The sequence below is a fragment of the Pararge aegeria genome, chromosome 4 (assembly GCF_905163445.1).
Source record: "Pararge aegeria chromosome 4, ilParAegt1.1, whole genome shotgun sequence".
NCBI lineage: Eukaryota > Metazoa > Arthropoda > Insecta > Lepidoptera > Nymphalidae > Pararge > Pararge aegeria.
The window spans coordinates 14,627,141-14,646,599 of NC_053183.1; the positions used below are offsets into that span (position 1 = coordinate 14,627,141).

Below are 19,459 nucleotides of genomic sequence, written 5' to 3' on the forward strand. Positions count from 1 at the left end.
TTCCCAAGAAACATGTTTATTAAAAAAAAACTTTTAAATTAATGCATTTTTTTTTCTCGGCGGATACCGAAACCTACAAAGTAACTGTATTCTATAAATTTTATGCCCTTTGAAACTCTCTTCAGTTTATCAACCTCCATTTCACCCCTTTATGGCTTATTTTAGAAATAATAAGTACTTTTCTTCGGTTTTAAATGAAATGGTCAAATTGAAGCCACTAGCTTCAACTAATTAATCTACCAATAATGGTATATAAATAATAAATAAAAAAAAAACCCGGGCTTTAAATAAACTGTACATTATTATACTAGTGATATTGTCGTTTTTGCGTTGACGGTTAACCCAGTCCAGTTGTGGGATAGTAATAATAATAAAAATTTCAGTCTCCACAATAATTGTCTAACTTCCCTAATTTTGAACATTAAATCCTAATAACCCAAGTAGCTATTGTGGAAACTGGGGCTAGGGACTCTGCTGTTATTAATAGCCTAATTTAACTTTTGTTTGGTTGTTATTAGCAACATTGTACTACAACTCAGGTTTATATAACAAACTAAATGTTGCCTGCAATCTTCGTACCTACGCGTTTAACACGTTTTTTTAAAAAAACCGTTTGTTTTTCTGGGAGACAAATTTACCTGTTACTTTTCGTCCTTTCAACTAACTGTCTGCCAAAAATCAAGTCGATTGGTTTGTTTCATACTATTATTAAAAATGCGAAAGTGTGTTTGTTTGTTTGCTTGTAAGCAACAGTAAAACAATATTTAAAGTAATGGTGGTGGTCCAGCTGTTAGACTACAGCTACAAAGGTCTAAGCGCTTTTTAAAGGGACAGACTTCTATCGTTTATTTTTTATTCCACTACAAGCTGGTCCTTGATTGCAATCTCACCGGGAACTGATGATGCATTCTTAGCTAATAAGGGGCTCATCTGTTAATGGTATAGCAGGTATATTAAACACATATCCCTAATCGGTTTCTACGCGACATCGTGCTGGTCTTTGTCGGTAGGGTAACTAGCCACAGTCCACAGCCAAAGCCAAAACCAGGGATGCTATAGCCTGTGCTTCTCTCTATTTATTCTATGCAAACAATTAAGTAAATTGGTACTTTACGTAAAGTAAGGACAAACAAATGAACAAACTTACAAACTAACCCACACTTTGCATTTACGGATAACATCCTTACTGTTTAACAAAACTGTTTAGCACTAATTTATTTTTTTAGATTACCAATTTTTTAGGTTCTATCCAAGTAGTTGTTTTGAAGGTATTTAGTCCCGGGGGCTATCACAAATAAGGCACTATATTAAAGACTGTCTCTTCAAAAAGCGCATACATCTTGACTTAGTTGCTGAGTTTCTTGCCGGCTTCTTCTCGGTAGAATCTGCCTTCCGAACCGGTGGTAGAGTCACTACAAACAGACAGACTTGTCGTTTCAAAAGTGCTTATATTAGGCCTACTTGAAATAAATGAATTTTTAATATTTTTTTACATTTAGTAGCTGAGGTCTAATATCGGGACCACCACGTCTAGTTCAAATATTGTTGAATAATTTCGCAAGATACACAGAAATTCGCACGAGGTGCCGTGTACATGATTCGCAATGGGTCGGTCTATAATTATAGCTTGGGATAGCCGTGCGCGTCGGCGCGAACTGGCCCGTTGTATAAATAGTCGCGTGCGCATCGCTCGCTCACGCCATATTGGGAAACGGCAATGGCCGATACAGAGTCAATAGTGTTCCTTGGCGACTCTTTTAGTATACGTGCTGAGGACGGACAAAGGGATATAATAAAGCGAACGTAGGTTTGCGCTTCTCGGTCATAGACTAGTGATTAGAGCTTCGGCCTACCTTTTGGCTGGACCTGAGTTTGATCCCCGGCACACACCTCTGTCATGTCTAAGTTGAAAGCTACACTTGCTTTAATGGTGGAAGAAAACATCGTGAGGAAACCTGCATGCCTAAGAGTCCTCTATAAAGTTCTCAAATCCGGACTTAGTGCGTGGTGCCTTCTTATATTAGTAGGTGATGAATGAAGGATTTACACTTTTGGGCTTCAAATATATTTAGTAGTCCCATAAACGAAGGGATGTGAGGGTCGAGAGCGGATAGACGGAGACTAACAGTTCACTTCAGCACCTCTTCTTACGATCCCGGGAAGACGGCTGCTTGATTAAGCGAAATTTGAAGTACGTGAAAGCGACCTTTTTTCCCTGAACTAGCTCAACAATGGAGGCACCGTTGCGTTCCTAGGATAACCTGGAGCCTTTTAATGGGTAGAAATCCTACAGAACCCGATCTCTCTGCCTTAAAATCACGTAGCTTATTAGAAAAATAGCGGGTATATTTTACGTTATACCGTATGTATAGCTGACGATCAAATCGAAGTGTGACTTAGCAAAAACTATTTGACAGATATAAATAACTTAATTCAGTTAGAGCCAAAGTAAAACTTAACTAAGCCATAAAAATAAAGCAATTTCTTTGGTGCGTTTAAATAACCGTTGTGTTGAAAAACATTTCGACTAATGTCTCCTCGCACAGATTTAGTAAAATGTGCCTTAAAAATAAACTACCTAATAAAAAAAAACTGCAGACTATTTGCAGTTGAGAGTGCTCGGAATGAAGTTTTATTTAAATTAAACCAAATACTTTAACCTTTTAGTTTAAAAGGTCTTAAACTGCTGTTTTCAGTAATATGTTATACCTACTAGAGTCTCATACGTATCTCTCTAAGTTGTCCACTACCACGACGACTATATTATGGGATGCAGAAAGCGAACATTTGTAAGTCTCCAGTTTAATCTCTTAGGAGCGAAGGATATAGAGCCAAGCGAACCATTGCGGGTTGGCAAGCTTAGCTACAAACTCCTGTTCGTTATAACTCAGTTATAACGAACAGGAGTTTTAAAGTTTATAAATTAAGTCTGTGCTAATAATAACACGGAAATGTTTGTTTTAGGCTATTTATAATCACCCTTAGGAGATTGCAAATAGTACAGGTGCGTGATGAAGCGCAATCTGTTGGGTTATATTGTGTACAATATCAGATGAATGTTTGAATGGGAAATGAGCTAATGAGCAGAGGTCGTGCGGACAAAGCACTGTTACTGTTACTTATTATTATTATTTTGTTATTTAATTTATCTTTTTATATTCTAATAACTGGGTTTATACCTTTCAATAAAGATTATTATTATTATTAAAGCCGTAGGCAACCGCTAGTACCTAATTAACATATGAGACAAGATGTATGAGGTCGGTCCATCTAGGGGTTAAAACATCTCACTGGATATATAATGTATACAAAATTAATGCTAAGTATACATAGGGAGACGAGTTTGAGCTCAGCGCTCGTTATGAGTCTAATTTTTCTCTTTAAGCTCATTTACCAATTTCCATCAAAGCTTAATACGTTAAATAAGAATTTTCTAACAATAGTTGACTTTAGGGAATCTTGGTAATTTCATGATGGCTGGTGAATTATCTATCGTTTTTCTTACATTTTACTTTTTCGTTGAATACCTCTTTATACAGCTTTTTATGACTGAGCTCGTCCGGCGTGGTACTATCGCCATGATAACTTCTGCCGCCAAGTAGCATTGCTGTATTCTGGTGTAAAGGAAGTGGTGTCCGATGTAATAACAACCACATAGGGTTTCTTGGACACTAGGCGGTGTTGGCCACTAGGCGGTGATGGCCACTAGGCTTGTAGGACGTTTCCTTGCATGCCCTACGAAGTGGTGTTCTGTTTATAGGCGATGGTTTAACACTTACCACTAGTTAAGCCATATCCATGGTTCTTTAATTGTTACTTCAAAAAAATAACTTTTTCTTTATGCCCTTATCACACACTAAGTGGGGTCAGCACAGGATGTGTCACCCATTTTCTAATTACCCACTCCTTTTACACGTATACCCTCATTCAGATTTAACCATCTCCTCTTTTGACTTCCTCTACTTCTTAATCCTTTCACATACATATATAAATTCATGTGGTGTTTTATTTATTTATTGATTTAACCATGGGACCTTGCTTGTTTTCTGTACAATAACTTTTCAACGAGACAAAATTAATCCAAACATGATACTTAAGATGTTGCGGATATATGAGGATACGAGTATGTGATGTTACATACTCCACAGACAATATGAATTTCCACGAGATATCAAATAAAAAAGTTCTAGGTATCTTTGATATAGATATGATCAGATGGATATTCCATTTCCAGAATTATCAGATATTAAAAAGAAATTGTGTTGAACTAAGTGTAAACATAAAAAGATTTTTAATCGGTTATTGAGTACGAAATGTTGTCACTACTTTATCGCTCGGCGAAAGTTTAAAGCTCTGCGTCCTCAAACGTTTTCAATCATATTTATTCCTCATTCAACGCTTCGTCTCTACAAATGTAACCTATATCCGGCATTATTATGCTGCGGAAATATTATCGGCTCAAAAATTGTTTTCGCTACAGCCTCGTATTGAGGTTTATCTGACTGAGAAACAAAATACTTTTTATGATTGTCATGCTATTGGATAGAAACAAGTGTACTTTGCGCAAATTGATGTGAACGATAACTGTTGCCCGCGTTATTGCACAGTTAATAAGCTGCGGATGAAGATGATTATAAAGACGATATTATTATGAAGAATATTATAATACAGCTGTTATCAAAGCCTTTGAAAATTATTTTCATTATGTTCAATACTGTTCCAATGCAGACCTAACCCAAATTCAGTTATTACGGCAATATCATCGCTATATTGGATATCGCCGAAGTTTTCAATATTGGGAACGGTCGAATCGTATTTGGTTTCTTGGTCGTTTAGTGCTGGTTTGGGATAAAGACATTCCTAAATTGTTATTTGGTAAAGCACACTCAAACCGTTTTCTGTTTGCTCAATATTGACTTTACAATGAAACATTATTGTAAAGTCTCACAGTGTACCTATCCAAATGTCCAGTGTAGGTTCCAAGTATAAAATTACTAGCTGTTGGCGCCCGCGTTATTCGTTCGCGTTTATTACGGCTTTTTTTAAAAATAGCATGAGAACAGTTTTTTTTTTTCTGGGATAAAAAGTAGCCTATGTGTTAATTCTAGACTGGACAGATATCTATAATTGTGCTCCATCCACACTTTCGCATTTGTAATATTAGTTTTGATCATTTTGAATTATTGAAGGTGTCATTGTTTGGTTGCAGTACGAAAGTCTTAAGCGCTATTAAAAGGTAATAAGCATTATGACATCAGCACGTTGCTTCCGCGTTGCGGTGATATACTTGGGAAACGGTGATAGCTGAGGGGTAAGGACTTCGGCTTCACTTTCGGGGGGCTGAGTTCTAATCCCAGCACGCACCTCTAACAAATATCACTAGCTTCAATGGTGAAGGAAAAAAAAGTAGGGAAAGGTATGCCTGAGATTCTCCATTATGGTCTCAAAAGCGTGTGAAGTCCACCAATCCGATCTGGGCAAGCGTGGTGGAGTACAGTCTAAACTCTTCTCACTGTGGGGGGAGAACCGTGCCCTGTAGTGGGCCGGTAAAGGGTTCAATATGATGATGATGATTTAAGTAAATATAATTTTATATAATATATTGGTAGTAACATATTTATTTATTTGTATTTAGTTACAAGTATGGTTGTTTGTATAATATATATGGTTATTTAAGTTATTAAATATGTTTCTACTGGTATAAGAATCATCCTATTTTCTGTATTTGCCATTAGTTACCTGGAAGAAATCTATTAGAAGCGATAAGGCCGCAAAATTGTTCCTGTTTTGTTATACTTATGTATACTTACTATTGTTTCTTTTTTATGTAAATTTTGTTTGTGTAATAAAGGTATATACTTATAAATGAATATACCATTATTACACACAACAAAATTTACATATGTCCGTAGAAGGGATAAAGAAGCTGCTTTAATGCATAAAGATAAATTATTTTCGTATCAGTTTGAGACGAAGTTAACATACTTCACGTGTTCCGTAAATAGAAGCTTTTGATCATATTCGAGTGCGTCACAGATCCTATATTTTGGAATAATTTTATTTAACTGCGGCAACAGTGTCATTTATGTGATACGTTCTGAAGTAGTAATGAGGTTAAGTACTTTAATGAACTGCGACAAGCACTGTATTTGCCTAAAAGAAATTGTTGCAGCAGTGAATATCTTAGCATAAATAGCCTGTAGCAGTCAACTGCTGAACCAAAGTCCTCTCACAAGAGGACGAGGGTTTGGAGGAGGAGGAGGGTTTGCCCATAATCATCACCCTGGGCAGACGAGGTGGTGATTTCAGTAGATGATAACAGTGTCACAGAAGAGTCTGCTGACCGTTCTCCGTTGTATTCCATAGTTGCCTCGTTACGCACCCGCGGAAGTAGGTGTGTATATAACTGTATTCTGATTTACCTTCACCGCACGCCACAATCTTACTAATATTATAAATGTGAAAGTGTGGATGTTTGTTACTCAATCACGCAAAAACGGCTGAACGGATTTGAATGAAATTTGGCATGCATGTAGCCCTTGACATGGAAAAGAACATAGGGTATCTTTTATCCCGATTCTTTAAGTAGTTCCCGTGGGAGAGTATAAATTGTTAACGAGCGAAGCATTAGACCCAATTCTGTAGTCCACGTAGCTAGTATTGCAAAAAGAAGATATTATGCTTCTGCTTCCTCTATGTTTGTGTCCGCAAAACTTAAAATATTCCATGCATTGATTTGTAATTTTTTTATAAGGTTTATATTTACGTTTTGTTGTCACGGCAAAGGGAAATTCTAATTGTCTTCTATAATAATTAATCTATAACAGGCCTCGTTGGTCAAATAGTAACCATGTTCTCCAACGGTTCGAGAAACAAGAGAGAGGAGGCCTCTGCCCAGCAATGGGGCACTAATTATGCTTACGATGATAATTTATTATAAGTATAATTAATATGAAATCGATCGCTGCAAACACAACGAAACAATATTACTATTACCGTCAGTTTCCCCAAAAATTTTTTTGGATATGTCTGTCCAAAAAGGGATCGGCGAAACTAATTTTTCGTCAACAATAATTTAACGTTATTAATTTGCAAGCTCACTGGTTTTCAGTACCTACAACATTTAGCGCAGCCTCATTCTAGAACAAATTAAATTCACAATTAAACTGAAAATCCCAGTAGCCACAAATTCAATCATGCAAACAATACAATTGATTCAACTTCACAAATTATATTAAAACTTCACGCCTGAAATCTGCAGTCAACTGATATTTTCCTCTCCCTGTCTCATTCATCCACATACATTCAATTGTGCCATCTCCTTCTGTTAAGCGAAAAGCACCGTAAGTCTATGGTGTTATGGTTTCAGCACTCCGTCTCCGGGCCAGCTGAACGTCCCGACGCGTTTCCATGGTAACCATTGATCGACCGCCATGTTGAATGCAGTCGTCTGCGTCTATTGACAATCAAATCTAGCATGTGTCAAAACGTAGCTATTATTTATTAATAACATAATTTTTATTTTTTTTATTTTAAATACTTACTATTCGTGTATTAAATAAATTCATACTTATTAGTTACCAACAAAATATTTTCGTCAAAACGACATTTTCATTCTCTCCCATTCGAGTAAGGGCTCACCACGCTGTTCGAATGCGAGCTTTGACGAATATCATTACAAGTTAGTGATATTAACCAGGCCCGACGACGGCTTAACGTGCTCTCCGAGGCACGGGGTTGAATACTAGCAATTTCCTTACTCCGGATTGGTACAGGTAATTTTGAACGGAAAAACTCTAGGTACAAGTAACAAGTCTCGACCAATCAAGCTCAGGATATCGTAAGCCGTAGATGGACATGACCACCTAGACGATTCAGGCTCTTGATTTCTGTAAGTTGAGCTAATTTATGCCTTCCTGGTCAAATCGCCATGTTCCTCTAAGAATCACGAACTTGTAGTATTAATTAACGACTAGAACTAAATATTTTTAGGGTACAGTGTGTTATAAAATGAGGTTGAATAAACTTAAATTTTATTAATATTCTTATCCAAAAAGAATTAGAAAGTAATCTCTAACTAATAATTTAAACAAGTTTTCCTTAGTTATACTTAATTTTCTTCTAATACTGATATTTTCTACAATAAAACTATAACATTCAATTTATGAGGAACTCGTCGATTTCTAGAATGCACCAAAAATGTAAAATCAAAATTGGAAATTGCAACATTGTCAGGTCAGGTACAATCTTTAGGACCTATGCTTTCTTATAGGGATGGCCGGTAGACATATAGCCGAGGTAACCTCTCACTGTATTTTATAGTTGTTTTACAATAGAAGTTCAATTTTTTTAGGCACTTTAACAACACAACTTCACTTTGTAACACCTACTAACCATTCAACCCTATTTATTTCGGTTACCGGGCGAAAATTTACATGATATACGTATAGCTTCGGGGTTTACGGAAATTCTCTGGGTATCATATATACGTGGAGGCGGGATGGGATTCTTAAATCAATATCGGTGGGACAGGTTTAGTCGTTGATCGTTCCACGAATGTTTGGGATAAATTGCAAATGTATCTACGCCCATTTTACAAGCATTTATAAAAAAACTTCTCTCCAATTCTCTTTACTAATAAACATTGTATTGGAAACATTACCGGCCCACTATAGGGCACAGGTTTTCTCACAGAATGAGACGGGTTGTAGGCGCAGTCCACCGTGCTGGCAACGCGCGGTTTGGTAGACTTCACACGTCCTTGAGAACATTATGGAGAACTCTCATGCATATAGGTCCTTTGTTCATGTTGTGTTTATGGTGATGTTGGAAAAGAGCAACTACTGAGTTTCTTCTTCTCGGTAGAATCTGCTTTCTGAACCGGTGGTAGAGTCATTAAAAACATACATCCTTGACGTTTTAAAAGTGCTTATAAAGTAGGCTTACTTTTAATAAATGAATTAGAATTTTGAATTGAATTTGTAAATATGGTCCAGCAGCTAAATATATCTCGAGTTTTCTCTTTCTGTCATTAGTAAAAGCGACAACTCGCTATCGAGCTTAGCGAGTTATTAAATTATTTATTGTTCATTTATGGACCAAAAATATTACGCAAATTAATATCGGTACAAATTTGTTTTGGGTATTTAAAAAAATCGGTAGAAGTTTTAGGAAACTGTGTGTGTCCCACCCATGCCTTGGAAAGCACGCTAAGCCGTAGGACCCGATCACTAAGATATGACAATCATCCTAAAATCTTTCTCGTTTGTTTTTTGTTTGTTTATTTATGTTTTTTGTTCTTTGCCCAATGCTCTATAATCCTCTCTCCCTTATTGTAGTCTATGGAGGGTAGAGGTAAGGAGAGTCATCTTATATGGGAGAAAAGTTGAAAAAGTGTCCAGTGTATGCGCTAAATAACAGTTCAAAAATCCTCCACAATGGCGCTGGTGGATGCACAGGGTATGGTATGAATGTAGCAATCGTAGATGAATTGAAGTATGCCGAGTTAAAAAATTTAATGTCATTATCGATTAAAGTAGTTAATTATTGAGAATTTCAACAACTTACGTTGTACAAAATATTGTGGTAAATATAACCTTACTTCCTTGTATCTCCATACTTCCTTGTTTATTTTTCAAGCCTACTCTAACAATATTTATATTTGGCGCTTCTTTTAAGAGTTACCCTGATGCAAATGTGGCGCCATCCTAATTTAATACATTTTGACGACACTTTTTCATATATACAGATGACTCTCCTTACCTCTACCCTCCATATTGTAGTCATATAGATCAGCATCTACATAAACAAACCCTATTTACTAAAATCTATTTAAGAGACCTATACGGTGCACTTGAATAGAACAACAATCGGGTGATAGACGGCGTGTATTTTCCGGCAACGACTCCTGAAATTCAGCAGTCGGTATTTCATATTATCGCTATGTATTTTGGAAATCACCCGCTTCCTGAAAGAGTTTTCAAACCATTTTTTAAGTTTCCTTTAATGACATGCTGCATTTTCATGCTTTGCATAATGAATCATTTACGAAAAACAAATTCTCTGCTGGTCAAAAATATGCTGTTAACAAATTTCTTTCACTATTTGTTGCACGTCATATTACAAAGATTATTTTTATTTTTATTAGTAACAAGCTGTTGCCTGCAACTGCGTCTGCGTTTGATTTTGTTTTTGATGTGGCATTCAATTTAGTTATAGTTCTAAAAAGATTTAAAGTATTCAGTATCGCTAAGCCTTAAATGAGGGGTTTGCTGCTGTCCGCTGAGGAGTTCTGTCCTCTATTTCCAACCACATTCATCAGATCCACACAAAGTTTGGGTAAAATTAAATACATATTATAACCTCTATAGTACAAAAATAATTATTTAAATCGGTTATAATTTGTCGGAGTTATGGTGTAAACACTTATTGCCAAACACTTTCTTCCCCTCTCCCAAAGGAACCGAGCTTAATGATGGGATAAAAAGTATTCTATATTACTTCTAACACTTTCAAGAATATGTGTACAAAGTTTCATGAAGATCGGTTAAGTAGTTTTTGCGTGAAAGCGTAACAAACAAACTTACATTGACATTTATAATATGAGTAGGGATAGGGATAGGGATAGGGATTCTAATATGTCAATGATCGACCACTGAAGAACAATTATTGCAATAGCAGACTTGGATCCCTGGACAGTAGTTCGTAGGACATTATCTTAGCGCAGCTTACCCTTTTCTTAAGTTCTATGTTTAGCTAAGCTATAAATTATAACCATCTTATCATTGCAAGGAATTTCCTTTTACTAATCTAACCTGAGTCTTCCATTAATAACATGAGTTAAGTTAAAGCGCAATAAAGTTGATTGAATTCGATCTACAATATTGGACTAGACAACGGAAACTGTATTACCTAATATTAAAGTTTGGTCTTTCGGTAACAAATGTCTAGTTTTCCCAGCAACTAAAGCTATTTTGCTTTCGGCCAATGAGGCTACTAAAACTGGATGTTTTGTTAATCGTCAAAAGGTCTCTGTGAAGAGTAAGTTTCTGGTTTCGCGTTTGGAGCCAGTTAGACTAGTACAAAATCCAAAGTTGTTGTTTTTATCGTCCCAAAATACAATAAGTGCTCTATTTTCTTCTTCTCTTAATCTTATGTGAAGTAAGAACAAGCGGTGATAACCTAGTGGGTAAAGCTTCAGCTTGCATTTCGAGGGGACCGTGTTATGTGCGTTTTTTTTAAATTTAAAGAATTAAATTAGCACTTGTCATATGATGGTGAGGTAAAGTCAAACTTCTTGAGAATAGTTGTGAAAATGCGGCACGATAGAGAAACGAATTCATAAATGTCTGAGAATTTTCATGGAATTCTCAGTAGTTTGTGGAGTGTAATACTTAGCACTTGGCCAGCGTGGTGCACTACGGCCTAAACTCTTCACTCTGAGAGGAGACCTGTAGTGGGCCGGTAATAGATTGATAACGAAGATGATGATGAAGTAAGAGCATACATAATAAGATCTACATTCAACATATAACAATAAAAATGTATTCGTTCATTGATATAAAAAACTAGTACTAGAAAACCTATTCGTATTTGCTCTTATATCTACGTAAATGTACCAACTCGGATAAATGACGCCTCTATCGATAACTCAGGAAGATTATTGTGTGTGATTGATCGCATTCACATCGCTGTTTCCAGTGATGCAATCAGTTTGAATCAATCAGCACGGGCATATATCAAAATCCAGACGAAATTCATGGAATACTTTAGCGTATTTTTAAAGTCAAACTTCTTGAGAATAGTTGTGAAAATGCGGCACGATAGAGAAATGAATTCATAAATGTATAGGATTGAGAGAATCAGAAAGAATTCACATTACACATTTTGTTTTAGTAACCAATGAAACTGAATAATATGATATATAATATAATAAAGTTTTCGTATTACGAAATTATCCACGATTCGAGTGCTAAAAGCGTTACCCAGGCTCACATTGCGTGGTGGGTTGAAGCTCTATCCCTATCTCCTATGAGCAATATTTTCGATACTGAACTGGAAGAGAAGTAAGATAATAATGATTGAGAATCAACTATAGCTCAAACAGAGATTAACAAATAATGGGTTTTACTGCACAGTATTCTACTAAAATAAGGTAGACACAAACTCAACGTATAAAAGTTTTAACACAAAATACACAAATAAATACCGAATGAAAATAATATTAAATTTCTTTGATGGCGGGTGTCTCGAAAAGCCGCGTTATACAATATAAAATGTACAGAAAAACGGTTACCTTAAGTTCTTAAGAAAAGTTTGAAAGTGATGCTTCAATCAGGCTCCATTTTTCAATCATTACTTCTACAACAGTGGATTTAAATTTTTATACACCAGCGTTAGCTAACTTTTTCTTTGATTTGCTGTACTTGTATCAACATAATATAACTACTGAAACAATACGATTGATAAGATTTATAATATAAATATTGTTTAAAACGTAAGACGAAAGATAAAAACAGTTGAGAAAGTATAAAAACCAATTTGAATGTGCAAATTAAACCTTTTCATATTTTTGCATTAAAATTCGACGAGCATAAGTTTCAACTAAGTATTCCAAAGGCGATAGATAGCATACCTACGTTAGTAAGTAAAACATGAAGTTGTGGTGGACGGCCAAAGTAGCTTCATTTGGGTTCGTTTAACGCGTCTAAACTCAAATAACAAAGAGCTAAAGAGTAAGCTTCGTTGCTTTGCATGAACGCACTAGTCTCCGGAAATACATAAAATCTTATCTGCATTTGACAGCACAATTTTTGGGCTACGCTATACGCTAAATAAATAAATAAATGAAGTGAACTATATTATTTATTTATAGACTTTCCGAAAATTTTAAATAAGTATTATTTACACAGTAAAATGTAAAATTAATTATTTCCGTAAAGACACCATTCCGTTTCGATAGATTTACTTTCTTTTTAGCATAGGTTTCCCATACCAGATTCATCATGTTTCGCGATCATGAAGTTTCCTTCTCCACTGTACTCCTGCACTAGCTCTAAGGTTTTCTTCTAACCTTTATTAAGGTCTTCTCCTTCTTCTCATACCGTCTGTAGGATATCACTCTGTTATTTGGCATACCATCCTTCGTCATCATCATATCAACCCATTACTGGCCCACTGCATGGTATGGGTCTCTCATCCAAACATAACACCAAAGACAACAGTTTCTATAGATTTACTTTATTTTTAGCTTAGGTCTCCCATACCAGATTCATCATGTTTCGCGAACATGAGGTTTCCTTCTCCACTGTCCTCCTGCACTAGCTCTTAGGTTATCTTCTCACCTTTATTAAGGTCTTCTCCTTCTTCTCATACCGTCTGTAAGATATCACTCTGTTATTTATTTGGCATACTATCCTTCGTCATCATCATACAAACCCATTACCGGCCTACTAAAAGGCACGGGTCTCTCATCCGAACATAAGGACCGCTAGAGATGAATTAATGTATAAAATACTTTACCTTTCCCTCCATTACTTTCATACCGTTGTATTAGATATTTCCGGAGTATTAGAGTAGATAGTTTCTTATCTTTATTTTTACAATTATCGCAATATCCACTTAAGATCTCAAAGGCCTATTGTTGGATGTAAAAAGACCTTTCCATTTGATATAAAGTATAACGTTACGTAAAAGAGAAGCGTGGATAAAGTAAGGCTTTTACAACTTTCAGCTTCACTTAATCATGCTATCTTTAACATTTTGGGGCTTGACTTTTAATGAAACTTACGGGGTGTTATTAAAGATCAAGTGAAACGGTTTTATAACCAAGTGTTTTTGCCAAGGGCCTACTTTATTATATTCTTGCTTGTTGTTCTAACGTCAGGACAAAAATGTGAATAAGTAATTTATGTTGTCCGAACTCTAAACTTGAATCCTTTAATTTTCGTTATGGCTCTGATAAGCATACTAATTTTATAAAAACCAGCTTGTTTGTTAAATTTAAAACGTGCATTAAGGGTATCCTGTCGTTCAAAAAGTATGAGCTTGATATATGACAGTTATTTCAAAATTACGGACCAATACTTCCAATTTTATTTATTTATACAAAAAGTATACTAAACGAATTTTCACAGTTTGCTCTTAATATTGTGTGGGTGGACAATGGGCATGTGTTCAAATCGAAAGCATACTGCATTACTGCGGCAAAAATATTGCAAGCTAAACTGAACATTATAACTGAAAGTTTAACATTCAATTTTGAATGCACGGTTAAGCATTGCATCTGCGAATTGCTTCGTGAATACTGAAGTGCAATGTTGTTAGGTAAATTGAGTTTAATATAATACAATAATATCGCTGCAAGTGTCTCCAGTTGGTTTTCCATTTTGTAATTAAATTAATCTTGATACGCCATTTTTGCTTTGAAAACTTTTATGCTTACGGAAAAATATGTAAACGTTATATGGACCTGTTACTTTTTAACCTTTTTATTACTAATCCCCGGTTTCACTTACGATGAACCAGGCAATGCCTAAGTACGTTACCCCAAATCTAAAGAAATTCCTAGGCATACCTACGTTTACGTTTCACCAAACCATTTTCAATCATAAGCTGTGGGTAGCCTAAATGGTCTATAAATTCCTCAAAAAAGAGCAATCTGCCGAGCTTCTTGCCGGCTCTTCTCGGTGGAACCTACCTTCCTTGCCTTAGAGTCACTACTTACTGACTGACTTGACGTTTCAAAAGTACTTATAAACTGGCCGTACTTGAAACAAATTATTAGAAAACTTGAAACTTTCAAAACGTCCAGCCTTGGATTTTTTTTTTATATTCTAATCAGCCTTACCGACCTGACTATATATAAAAAGTACTAAACAAATCCCAGTAAGTAAGTAGATACCGACTCAGATGTTAAGAAAAGTTAGACACTCCGGTAACGCTTTGTTTAACGTACGTTACATATCACACGTAGCTTTGCTTGTTGAAAGGTCGTATCTAAAGCCTTCAATGTAATAAAACACGAGAGGGAGTTGCCTAAACTTCCCTGGGGATTCCTGTCGAGCACTTGTGAAGGATTTAGTATACCTAATAAATTTAGAAAAGCAAGAAGTACGGCTTATTTTTAATTGTCCCTCAACTCTATGTGGCCTCTTTATCTCTCTGTGCCCAGCAGAGGGATAGTTGTAATAGGCCGTGGTCATCATTAGTTACCTCTATGCATAAAAACCAGACCAAAGAGGTTTAATTGACAAATATTTAAAAAATCGAAGTTTCGGTAGCTCTATCTCCGAAGTCACTAGATTGTAAGATAGTTTAAAAGAGCAGCAATAGATTCTGATCCTAAGAACAATATAACTTGTGACTGTGAGAGACGAATAAGTAAGAACCAAGGACAATAAATGGACTGAATGGTGCCAAGAACGTAATTAAACATACAATAGTTATTACCCAGTATTTACTGTGTCCACAGCTATCAGTTTTCTAAACATTATACATATGTTAAATGTATATTCACTATGGTCCATGATTTTATGCGCGATTGATTCGGGTTTTGGAAATTTATTTTGTTTTTCAGAACTAAAATTTTCTATTTCTGTAAGATTCAAGCTGTGTTCTCTTTTTGAGGAAGAAGTTTAGAGCTTACTTGCACCCCCATTTAACGGACCACGCTGGCCGTTGTTCGCCAGACAGGAAAAACCATAGGATCAATTTAACACCTACCATGGCTGTACTGTTACATACCTTTGTTCAAAACGGGAGAGGAGAAAAAAAAACTAAAACCTACTTCTGGCTCTGTCACTTTATATATTATTTCGAGCATAAACTCAAAAGTTGCGAAGTAGCACAGGCCTGACACGACCTATTAAGTTAACGTTGTTTTAGACGACGCAATAAAATAGCTGTGGGAATTGTCTAAACTACCCTAGCCGCCTTTCGGGACCTTGACAAGTATTTAGTTTAGTATATTTTACGGGTATAACGAATTAAGATGTTTTAAATATAGGTTTAGTATACACTAGCGGACCCGCGCGACTTCGTCCGCGAATAAGTCGTCTTAAAAAAACACAGATGGGGAAAAAATAGCGATGCTATCCTGTAGAAGCTGTTTGCTTTTCCGGGATAAAAAGAAGCCTATGAGCTGTGCCAGACTATATTGTAGGTATCTTTGCCAAATTTTAGCCAAATCGATTCATTCGTTGTGGCGTCAAAGCGTAACAAACATCCTTCCATACATACATCTATCCATCCATACATCTATTCTCACAAACTTTCGCATTTATAATATTAGTAGGATGGTATGCATGCATTCGATCGTTGTCCCATATGCCTTGGGACTTGCTGTTATCTGTGAAGAATTATGTCCTTGATCTCCAACAATATTCATCAGATCTTCATTAAAATTAGACAATACATGCTTAGTAGTATACACTGTCAAATGAAAACAGAAAGATTAAAAGCGGTGCAAATTTAATGGAGTTATGAAGTAAAATTGATAAAAATTTCACCCCATTTCCCGGAGGAAAAATAAAAAGTATCCTATATGTTGACCCGGGATATCAGCTACCACTATACCAAATATTATTTAAATCCGTTCAGTAGTTTTCACGTGATGCCCGGACAGACAGGCAGACAGACAGACAGACAGACAGACAGACAGACAGACAGACAGTCAGACAGACAAAAATTAAATAAAAATCTGTTGATTTTAAAATATCCCCCCAGTCAAAATTTTCAAAATATATTAATAATTTTATTATAAGTATAGATTATAATGTTGGTTACGTTTTTAACCCTCGTGCGGTCCTGGTATTTTAAGTTTGGTAACTATGCAAGTGGATAATAAGCTATTCCTTGATCCGAAAAGTCGAATGCCATCATCATCAACTTTCTTATACTATATACTCAAAGTTTAAAGTATACTAAAAATTTAATTCACTGATCATAGTATTAAAGTTCTTGAATAGCTAAGTAGACTTGAACTGTTCTTATGCTCTTGTGCATAATTGGTTTCATCATCGCCATTATAATCAGTAGCCTATTTCTCCTCTCTCGTAAGAATGGAAGAAATAAATATAATTAGAAATACTACGACAATTCACACATCGCCATCCAGCCTCAAAGTAAGCGTAGCTTGTTTTGTGGGTATTAAGACGACTGATAAATATTTTTATAAATAATATACATAAATAATTTTAATGTACAGATAAATACCCAGACACTGAACGGAGGCTTTAGAGCCTTCATGCCGCTGCGATGCGGGCTTGTGGGCTTAATATTAATAAATACAGTAGATTGTGGTGGCAACTAAAAAATAAAATACATAAAGATTCTACAGTGCATCTACATCAGTCAGAATCACATACTAGGGTAAAACCATTTTACATACAAAATTGTTCGTATTTTACTTTAAATTTCAATAAAAGAGATCTCCCAATGTCACTGTTCTTCGGAATCGTGACTAAGTGTGTGAATTTATTTTAATACAATCGTAAACCTTAATCTTTTTTCTGATGCCCTAGTAATCAGTGACGCCATTTGACCTAAAACACAGCTGATGCCATGGTTGTCATCGCGGATTTAAAAAAGTTTTCTTATTATCTTTTCATACTAGCCTTGTATAGTTGAGTAATAGTAGTAGTCTTTATATCAACACTGAAATCCTCTAAGTTCAATATTTGAACATTGTGTAAACTTACAGAGTCGAAGCTGGTTGAAATAGCCCGATATTTTTTCTTCCGTGAAATTTCTGATTCAGTAACTTTAAAATACGAGTGGCACCAACAGGGGTCCGAACTAAAACAAAACTAAGTAAGTACTGTGGAAATAACTTTTCGACTTTATTCTCCTATATTATCCGTTTTGATAAATCCTTTTCGGTATAAAGACAAACATGAAGTAAATACTTTTATCGTATAGGCTCCATTTTTATTTTTTTTTAAACTTGATTATTTCTTGTCTACATCTTCGGAAACTTAGTTATGTCTATTCTTTTCTGTTTCGTTTGGGGATTGACAATATTGTACATATTTATGTATTATATTCATATTATTAGATATTCATTATATACTCGTAGGTATTTATTTATTATATATCGTAGGTGTTATAGTATGTAGTAGCACGGAGGTCTCTGTCTGTTTTTGTTGTATTCCCTTAGTCACCTCGTACGATACCTGCGGGAAGTGAAGGGGTAGTGCTATCACCCCATGGCACAATCTATAAATAACCATTAAAAAAACGATTTTTATAAAGAATATCTATCTCTAACTTCCTAATTCTTTCTTCTCAAATATAAAGCAATATCTGCAGTTTTAAACAATGGGCAATTGTGTTGTTGTTAACACGAGCTTCACTGACAAACAATGCGATACAATGCGACATTATTTATTGTGATCAGCGTGTACTCATCTCAAAATACGCGACATTGTTGTAAAGGAAAAATGCAGTTTACTACATTGTGACACTCGTGTTTTTAAACATAGGCTTGTTTTTATTTCATAGTAATAATTGACGGACCTAGTTGATGAGCCACCTGATGTTAAGTAGTAAACAAGCTACACCTAGCTGGCCCTACGAGTAAGCCTCATATGCCTGTAATAACACCGGCAACCATACCCTTCAGATTGGTACAATACTGCTCGGCGTCAAAAATAAGCATGAAGATGTAAATAAACTAACTAACAGTTTCTAACGTGCGACGCGTGATCAATTTCGTCAATCTTGACGTTTCCAAAGTGCTTATAAATTAGGCCTACTTGAAATAAATGAATTTTGAATTTTGAAGCCTCATGTGCCTGTAATAACATCGGCAAGCATACCCTTCAGATTGGTACAATACTGCTCGGCGTCAATAATAAGCATGGAAATGTAAATAAACTAACTAACAGTTTCTAACACGCGACGCGTGATCAATTTCGTCAATCTTGACGTTTCCAAAGTGCTTATAAATTAGGCCAACTTGAAATAAATGAATTTTGAATTTTGAATTTTGAATCATTATGTGCCTGTAATAACCGGCAACCATACCCTTCAGATTGGTACAATACTGCTCGGCGTCAATAATAAGCATGGAGATGTAAATAATATAACAGTTTCTAACACGCAACGCGTGATCAATTTTGTCAATCTTGACATTTCCAAAGTGCTTATATTAGGCCTACTTGCAATAAATGAATTTTGTTTTTTTTTTCAGATCAACCAATGATGATGGTTGATCATGAAAAGGTTTTTAAATTAGTTAAATCTTGTAATTATTTCGCTAAAACATTAACAGTGGTGATTGGCGTTTGCGTTACAGAATTTAATGGTGGGAACTCAACATGACTGCGCTTTCAAAAATAGGATAATAGTAAATTCAGAATTTGTTTTTTTGTAAATTAAATACACGAAAATATTAATTAAAAACAAATATCGAATAAAAGTAATAAAATTTATCTAATCGGATAAACCATTTAAACGC

General features: G+C 35.4%; 1 protein-coding gene across 4 annotated transcripts in view; it reads right to left on the reverse strand.

Annotated features, from left to right (window-relative positions):
* Positions 1–19,459, reverse strand: part of LOC120637803 (serine/threonine-protein phosphatase 2A regulatory subunit B'' subunit beta-like) — a 169,782-nt gene that overhangs the window by 57,556 nt on the left and 92,767 nt on the right. The window lies entirely within an intron of this gene.